Consider the following 10,107-nt stretch of genomic DNA (forward strand, 5'->3'; position numbering starts at 1 on the left):
TAACCAGAGTTGCAATATGATCAGATTTGAATTCTGCAAAGTCATTCCAATGATGGTGTGAAGGATCAACTAATTGGAAGGGGGGAATACCTAGAGGCAGGGATCAAGGAAGAAGCTCAGAGACCTCAAAATATGACCTATAATGTTTTATCACTTAGAATGCTCTCAACAAGGTAATTTAAGCCAATTGAGTCAGATTTTCTGTTTTCTGTAGTTGAGAACACACTAACAGAAAAACAGATACAGCTGGCTTATATTTATTATCTCACATAACAAGAAGTCCAGTGGTAGGGCTGCTCCAGGATTGGTTAATTGAGTAGCTTCATAACTTCATAACCAAGGACCTAAATCCTTTTCATCTTTCTATTCTGCCATCCTGAGCTGGTGGGCTTGACATTAAAGCCAGTTTCCCTTGAGGTCACAAAATGGCTGCTGCAGTTCCAGGCATCACATTCAAACATGACAATGTGCAGAAGGAGACTCTCTCTTCTTTTCACTCTTTATAAGAATGAAGAAACATTTCTTGGATGTCCTGGATAGACTTTCCCACACGGTTCATTGGCCAGTCCATATTATCTAGACATATCATTGCAAGGGAAATGGGGCCACCATGACTGACTTGGACCTGGAACTGAAGATATGAGTTGCATAGAGAAGGGGTGAAAAATCTCATTCTTTCTTTTAGGAAAGAAAGAAGGGGAAATGCTTATTGGGAGGCCAGACTAAACTTTTACACAATTGCAAAATTGTTAAAAAGATTGATTTTTTTAAATCTATTAAAGATTTTCAGCTGATTGCCATCTAGAAATTATGAGAAATTTCCACCTGGGTCAAAAATGCAGAATTCCAATTCAAGTAGTTAATTGAAAATACAATTAAACTACATTTCCCTAGATTTTGTGGAAGACTTGGTTAAGCCCACTTCATACTAAAATGCTTCTCTTCTATAACTAAGAAACTTTCTCTAATTTTAACTATATCTGAAACTTGAAGATAGATCTAGGTGACTTCGTTCCCATCCCTGGTGGCATTTCTAAGTTAAGAAACTTAAAGCACCACCTCAGAATCATGACCACTGATCCTAGGAATCTACATTGCTATAGACAACTCAGAATTTCAGCTCTGTCCCAATCAAGGAAGCCCCCAAAGGTTATTCTAAATTTAGACTCTTCCTAGAGTAGGACATACCACTCAAACTGCACAGCAAAGGGAAATGAGCGGGTGACCCTGAACTTGATCTCTTTTCTAGGTATCACCCAAACAGGAAATGACTAGAGGACCATCAAGACCACATACTTGGAGTTTGGGAGGAAGCAAATAACATCCCCTCACCCACTGTACATTCCCCTTGGAGTTAGATTTTAACTAAGCTGCTGCAAACAGGTCTGGACTTCAGGACTCCAGAGAGCACTATTCACATAGACAACAATGCAAATGTCACCACCAGAACTTAAAAGACTAAATTCAAATAATTCTGTATTTTTTAAAAAGAAGTAGCCACACAGTAACATACAGCTAAAATAAGTAAACATGACCTATTACATAATTTGAAGGAGAAGGTATGTAGAAAACAGCCAGGAGTGTAATTAAACCACAACTAGCTATAAATCATTTACTAAAAATAGAATAGTCTAGCTCATTTGTGGAAGAGGAGATAGGTTTAAAATATTTTTTTCTAAGCCACTTCCTAGGAAACACGAAAGGAAGTAGAAAATTTGAGCAGTTTCTCTCCCATTCCTGAAATGTTCTGACTCGATCAAAGGGAAAACATTAATAAAATACTAATACAAATGAATAGTCTAATTAAATTAAACATGTTTTGCTGAGTTGAGAGGCAGTGTAATATAATGAAAAGAGCAGAGTCTATGGAGCCTAAAGACTTGGACTTGTTTCATCTCTGCAACTTAGTGGCTGTGTGACTTTACGCTGTTTGCTGAATCTTTTTGAGTCTTGGTTTTCTCATCAATAAAATGAGGTTTCTATTACCTTGCTTCATAGGATTCATGTATGTAAAATACTTGATTGCTGGGGAGGGGGTCCTGTCAGCTTGTCTCTTCAGGTTCACCCTAGTATTCAATATATGATGGCTATTGTTATTCTCTAACACTGGGCTATGAGGAATAAAATCCAGCGAGTAATATCACATGAAACGAAGGAAGGGATATTGGAGAATCTATGAAAGATTTATGTACTCAATGGTGCTACATAGTAATAGGGAAGTTAGGCCTTACAGAAGGTAGAATGCTCACAATAATTGTCAACTACCCTCCTTGAATCCACTCTCTCTTTTCTAGCAGTTCTCAGGTTCTTATTGCTGCCAAAATCTTGGCTCTCTGTGCACCGATGTCGAATAGAAATATGGAGACGGAGTTTGGAGGAAAGAGGAGTAGCTTTATTTCTTTGCCAGGCAAAGAGGGAACACAGCAGGCTAGCACCTCAAGGACCGTGCCCACCCCGGAAAGGGTAGTGAGGTGTTTTATAGTGTTCAAGGAGCAGGGCATGATCAGCTCATGGACAGTTCTAGGATTGGTTGGCATCAAGGTGAAATTTTAAGCATCATCAACCTTCTGGTTTCAACCAGTCTAGGGTCCATGTTCTTGTGGTCAGCGGTTTTCATCTGGAGGGGATCTCCTGCCTGTAAAAACAACTTAGGAATGTGTGTCAGGCCTTTATCTATATCTTTCAGGGAATTGGGAGTTTGGTGATTCTGCAATGTGACAGAATTATAGTCTAAATTGTTACTAGTTCCCCAACCAGCTATTCTTTGTTTCTACATCTTCACATTTCCCAATCATTAACTCTTTTTTTTAAATTAAAAAAATATATATATTTATTTACTTATTTTGGTTGCGTTGGGTCTTCGTTTCTGCGTGCAGGCTTTCTCTAGTTGTGGCGAGTGGGGCTACTCTTCGCTGCAGTGTGTGGGCTTCTCATTGCAGTGGCTTCTCTTGTTGCAGAGCATGGGCTCTAGGCACATGGGCTTCAGTAGTTGTGGCACTTGGGCTCAGTAGTTGTGATTCCCGGGCTCTACAGTGTAGGCTCAGTAGTTGTGGCACACGGGCTTAGCTGTACCACAGCATGTGGGATCTCCCTGGACCAGGGCTCGAACCCGTGTCCCCTGCATGGGCAGGCAACAATCATTAACTCTTGAGTCAGCATTTTACTCCAAAAGACAAGGACACAGGGGCTTGTACACGGTTTCATTATTAGGTTATCTATGTCTCTTATGAACAGTCAAATGCTTAGAGGGAAGCTGACCCCTCTCCCACTCTAAGACTGGGCCTTAATTCGTCTAAGCACATCAAAGTAATTCCACCCTCCTTACCACCATGTCCCACTCAGAAATGGTCATGTGATCCAGTTAAAACCAATGAGATTGGGGGTAGGGTTATTGGGGCATCTAGGAAGGAAGTCCTTAACTCTTCTGAGGGAGCCATGGGAGCCAGCATGCTCTCTCCATCTCTCTCCCACTGAAGGTAAATGAGGGAGCATGTAGTGCTGCTGGCTGCTGGCAGCCCACCTCTCACCATGAGGGGCACCAGCCACAAGATGAAGCCAACACTGAATACAGCACACTGGAGAGATGAAAAGAACTAAGATCCTTAATGACCTCACTGAGCTGTAACATTAAACACCACTGAGGCCAACCTACTGGATGTCCTGTTAAATAAGCTGATATATTTTCTCACTGCTTAAGGCAGTTAAACTGGATTTTCTGTTATTTATAGCAGCAAACAGCCTCTAATTGAAGAAGTTTGGCAAGAAAAAGTGTCTCATTTTAGCTTACTGCATGTTCTTTATCAAAAAAATAGGAACAATCCAAGTGTAATTTTATTTAGTCCATCAGCCAGTAGGTATTGAGGGACTGTATTGGGCTTAGTGGGGCAGATGGAAGAAAATCAAAGATGTAACTCTTCTTTTTTAAAAATTTATACTCTATGAAGAACTATAATTTTTGTGGTAAAGACTTTGTTGAGAAATCTCAACCTGTAATTATTACTGTTATTTGACATTATTTGCAAATTCTTACCATTGGTAATATTATTGACTTATTAATTCATTCATTTCAATATTTATTTATTAAAGATCTATCATGTGCAAAGTACAATGTCACTTATCATAGACATATATTACATTTAAAGTTTAGGTTTTGGGGTGGGAACTTAGGCCAACCATTACTGTATTTCTTATGGCCAGATCTGGAAGTAACAACCCTAAAATGTGCTGGGATAGACTACTATATGATGGCCCCCAGTGAATCACTCTTCTTGATATCCATCCCTTGTGTAATCTTTTCCCACAGAGTCTGTGTTTGGCCATGTGACTTGCTTTGGCAATGGACATCAGCAGATCTTTCACAAGCAGGGTTTTTTGTTTTTTGGGGTTCTTTTTGGCTGCGCTGGGTCTTCGTTGCTGCGCGCGGGCTTTCTCTAGTTGTGGCAAGCAGGGGCTACTCTCCGTTGCGGTGCGCGGGCTTCTCATTGCAGTGGCTTCTCTTGTTGCGGAGCACGGACCCTAGAGCGCTCGGGCTTCAGTATCAGTAGTTTGTGGCTCGTGGGCTCCAGAGCGCAGGCTCAGTAGTTGTGGCACACGGGCTTAGTTGCTCTGCGGCATGTGGGATCTTCCTGGACCAGGGATCGAACCCATTTCCCCTGCATTGGCAGGTGGATTCTTAACCACTGTGCCACCAGGGAAGTCCCTCACAAGCAGGGTCTGGATAAGCATTTATGCATAGGGACTGCCCTCTCAGAAAAGCTGCCCTGAGATGACCATGCCATGAAAAAGCCAAGCAGAGGCCCAGCTACTCAGCCATTCTATCTGGGCGCAGTTCCCAGATGACCCTCCAGCTAAATGCACCCACATGAGTGAGCCCAGGGGAAACCAAAGGAAGAACTACCATGCTAACCCACAGACTTGTGAGGAATAACAAACCATAGCCATTAAGTGTTAGGGTGGTTTGTTTTGCAGCAATAGATAACTAAATCATGGGTGGAGTAGTGAAGTGGTGTTGGATGCATTAAAAATGGGAGTCAAAAGACCCAGATATCAGAAACCTGGGTTCTAGTCTCCAACCACATGTCAAATTGGGAGATTTAACTGCTTACCATGTAATGTGATGAGGCCTCACCCTAACTTGAAATGAGAGAACCCCAAGCTCAGGGGATAGAGTTAGAGCCCCAACTCTAATCCCATTTCCACAAGGTGAAATCTCCTTCTGTGGCCAAACCCTGGCAGTTCTGGGTATCGTTTTATTAAGCAAGGTACTATTGTCTGCCTTACAAAATACCCATGAGATAAATAATGGGAACCACAACAATAATAACAGCTAAAATTTATCAAATAATTTCTATGAAGTTTGGCACTTTACAAGCATTAATTCATTTAATCCTCATAACGACTAAAAGGAATGTATCATAACCACCTTCAGTTTATAGATAAGGAAATTCGGTCTACGGATAACTTGCCCAGGATCAAACAGCTAGTAAGTGACAGAGCTGTGGGGTTTTCTGTTTGTTCGTTTTGGGGTTTTTTTCATCATCTGAACAGGTAATAGCCAAGAAGTTTAGCTGAGCCTCAGATACAGGTCTTGCTTTACAGACTTACGTGTCTATTAGAGACACAGCCTAGACATACACAAGTGGGGGACAGGGGTGGGAGAGGGGGGATGTTGGATAAAAATGGCTACCAGAAGGGTGAAATGCATTTTAGAAAAACAGTAACATTTTAGAAAAATAGTAATTATGTCAGAGAGTTTCATCATTTCAGCCTCCAAACGATCCAAATAAAGAACTCACTTGCTGGGAATGGAGGAGACGGTTCACCAGAATCCATTCTCCCCTTCTTATGCGGCTGCCCTGCCACAGACTGTATTCCCCAGTCTCTCTTGCAGCTAGTTACAGCTATGTGACCTGTTCTCAGCGATGGAATGTGAGCAAACGTGACATGTGTGGCTTCCAGACTTGGGCCTTAAGACATAGGGCTTGGGCTCCTCCGAGCTCTCTTTCCCCTTCCTATTGGCTGGAAGACATGATGTGACAGTCCCATTATGTGACAATGATCAGGTTCAGCCATGCAGATGAGGACAACATCCTAGAGGTTCCTTCAGGATCTTGTGGGAGCACAGACAGCCTAAACTGTTCAGAAGATTATGTGAGAGAAATAAATTTCTGTCTTCTTTAAGCCGTGAACTTTGGGAGTCTGTTTATTACAGTAGATTAGTCTTTACCTCAACTAATATTTTGAGGTTGTACTAAATTAGACTAGGAGATGGTCTTGCTCATCAGTTCCAGAGGCCCTCTGTGTTTCCAGGGGAGCTTGGTGTGAATTTAGGTGGAGCCAGGTCTAGAATATGAAACTGCTCAGAGGTCCAAGATGTCTGAGCCAAATCATACCTGTGAGATACATCTTTTATTGTCCCCAAAGGAAGTCCTTAACCTCAGGAAATACTTTTTTTTTAAATTTTAATCTAAAAGTTGAGTGTGTTAGAGAAACCTCATGTCCATGGACATCAATACAGAAGCAGGCATCCAAATTGTGGCAGGCCCTCTGGTTGTCCACATTAACATTTCTTATTCTCTTGCCTTGCTAGAAGAATCCTGATTGTGTTCAGAGGGCTAGAAATCACCTGGGAGCTTCTTCTTTACTCATATGTCTGATGCCTTGGCTGGGATATTCAAAGCTGGACTCAACAGGAACATCAACCAAAGTGCCTACATATTGCCCTCCATGTGGCTTTGGCTTTCTCACTGCATGACGGCCATAGAGTAGTCAAACTTCTCCTAAGGCAGCTCAAATTTCCAACAGCAAGTGTTCTAGTGAACAAGCCACATGGCTCTGTATGGCCTTGCCTCAAAAGTCTCACAGAAGCATATCCTCTGTTTCTACTGGTGGAAGCAGTTCCAAACCTGTCCAGATTCAAAGGCAGAGGACATAAACCCTACCCTCTAAGGGAAGAGGTGTCAAAGAATTTGCAGTCATATTTTAAAACTGCCACACCATCCACCAAGGAAGATAACCCTATCCCCCGCTCTGGGATATATATCTAAGACAACCATGGTAATACCAATCCTCCTGCTAGTTGACTGGTTTGGGGCAATGAAACTAGAGGTAAGACCTTCTGGAGGCTACTGGAAAAGGTTTTGTAACCTTAAATAGTAGATACCAGTAGAGGCAATTCCTCCTCTTTCTCTGGATATTATAGTTTATGGATTTGACCTAAAGCTCTAACAGCCATCTTGCAACCAGAGAAGGAAGATAACCCTAAGAGAAGGCCAACACCTTAATCCTAGAATAGTGGAAAGGTAAAAAACCCAAGTCTTTGATTATGTAGCTGAGCACCTGAATTAACCAAAGTTTGAGCCATCCAACCTCAGATCTTGTTATGTGAAATAATAAATTTCCTTTTTGTTTAATCAGTTTGAATTGCTGTTTTCTCTAAAGGCATCCAAATGGATATAAGGAATGCATTCTTCCGGGTTCTCCAGAGAAACAGTACATATATATATATGTAGAGAGAGAGACAGAGAGAGACAGAGAGACAGAGAGAGAAAGAGAGAGAAAGAGAGAGAGAGGGAGATTGATTCATTATAAGTAACTGGCTGGCCCAAGTGATTACAGAAGCTGAGAAGTCCTACAACCTTCTGTCTGCAGGCTGGAGACCCAGGAGAGTTGGTGGTGTAGTTCAAGATCAAGAGTAGAAGACGGATGTCCCAGCTGAGCACTCAGGCAGACAGAGTGAATTCTCCGAATTCTCCCTTCCTCCACTGTTTTGTTCTATTCAGGCCCTCAATGGATTGCATGATGCCCACCCACATTAGGGAAGACAATCTGCTTTACTCAATTTACCAATTCAAATGCTAATCTCATCCAGAAACACCCACACAGGCACAGGCAGGAATAATGTTTAACCAGACATCTGGGCAGCCCATGGCCCAGTCAAGTTGACATAAAATCAGCCGTCACAAGAAACTATGAGGGGACTTCCATCATGGCACAGTGGTTAAGAATCCATCTGCCAGTGCAGGGGACATGGGTTCAATCCCTGGTCCAAGAAGATCCCACATGCCGTGGAGCAACTAAGCCTGCAAGCCACAACTACTGAGTCCACATGCCACAACTACCGAAGCCCGCATGTCTAGAGCCTGTGCTCTGCAAGAGAAGCCACTGCAATGAGAAGCCCACTCACCGCAACGAAGAGTAGCCCCCGCTCGCCACAACTAGAGAAAGCCCGCACGCAGCAACGAAGACCCAACGCAGCCAAAAATAAATAAATAAATAATAGGGGCTTCCCTGGTGGCTCAGTTGTTAAGAATCCGCCTGCCAATGCAGGGGACACGGGTTCGAGCCCTGTTCCGGGAAAATCCCACACACACACACACAGACACACACACACACAAAAAACTATGAGGTCTCATAACTTCGTCCCTAGTAAGAATCGTCAATTATGCTTGCAAATTTGTTTCTCTTCCTTAAAGTGCTCTAAATGATCTATCACTTCATCTAATTCTTTAAGCACAGAAGGATATAGATGATTGAAAATTCAGCCTGTACCATCATCCATGAGGTTATACTAAGAGAAAGGATTTGGGTAACACATACTGGACGTTCAAGAATCACAATGCAAGCTGTGACTTTCATTCCTCTGGCCAATAAAGTCACACCACTGTTAAGAGCATTAGAATGGTCCCATTGTAAATGATATGGCAAACATTTCCTCAGCCAGCTGGATAAAATTTTTTAAGTATATTTTGAATTTTTCTTTAAGATTTTTACTCTTCACTGAGCATTTATCATTACAGTATATTTTTAAAAGGTAGCCACTGAGAGCCTGCCCTAAGCCAGCATGTCCAAGTATACTTTGTGAAGCAGCAGATGCTTCCATATTAATATATTCTAAAGAAAAAAAGAGTTTCATAGTTAAATGTTTGGAACACTAGGTTTCCCTCTTTTTTTTTTTTTTTACTTTTTATTATAAAATATACAGAAAACTTGAAGAATACTACAAAAGAACACCCACATATTCACCACTGAGATTCAACAGTTGTTAACATTTTGCCATCTTTGCTTTCATCCATATTTTTTGTTGTTGATTTTGAATAACTTGAAAATTAGTTGCAGACATCATGATATCATTACACCTCACCTCTGAATACTTGAACGTGCATCTCCTAAGACATTCTTGCATAAACACAAAAGCATTATCAAAAAATTAACAATAATTCCCTAATATCCAGTCCAGATTCAAAAATTCCCTCTTGTCCTCAATATACTTGAATAGATTTTTTTATAACTATATATATTTTTTAAATTTTTATTTATTTTTATTTATTTTATTTTTGGCTGCATTGGGTCTTCGTTGCTGTGCACAGGCTTTCTCTAGTTGTGGCGAGTGGGGGCTACTCTTTGTTGCAGTGCACGGGCTTCTCATTGCGGTGGCTTCTCTTGTTGCAGAGTGCAGGCTCTAGGTGCGTGGGCTTCAGTAGTTGTGGCACGTGGGCTCAGTAGTTGTGGATCACGGGCTCTAGAGCACAGGCTCAGTAGTTGTGGCGCACGGGCTTAGCTGCTCTGCGGCATGTAGGATCTTCCCAGACCAGGGCTCGAACCTGTGTCCCCTGCATTGGCAGGTGGATTCTTAACCACTGCACCACCAGGGAAGTCCTAGATTCTTTTCTTTTGAACCAAAATCTAATTGCATTTGATGTTATGTCTCTTTCATCTCTTTTATTCTAAAACATCTTCACCGACCTTAAAAGATACTGTGTTTCTGAGGAGACCAAGCCAGTTGCTTTGCAAGATATCCCACATCTGAATTTTTCTGAGTATGTCCTCATAATATCTTCTAACTTATTCTTCTCTTCCCAACCAGGTGTCTTTACAGCAGTACGTCTCCGAGTCTTCAACATGTTAATGTGCAAAACAACTCCCTTAGTGGACACCTTTTCTAAGCCTCTGCCCTCTTCATAATATCCCTTTCTCTGGGAATTGTCCCCACCTCCAACACACACACACACACACACACACACACTCTCTCTCTCTCTCTCTCTCTCTCTCTCTCTCTCTCTCTCTCTCATGCCTCTAGCAGTCATATATGGACTTTGTAACCCCATC

The sequence above is a fragment of the Eubalaena glacialis genome, chromosome 4, assembly GCF_028564815.1.
Source record: "Eubalaena glacialis isolate mEubGla1 chromosome 4, mEubGla1.1.hap2.+ XY, whole genome shotgun sequence".
Classification (NCBI taxonomy): Eukaryota; Metazoa; Chordata; class Mammalia; order Artiodactyla; family Balaenidae; genus Eubalaena; species Eubalaena glacialis.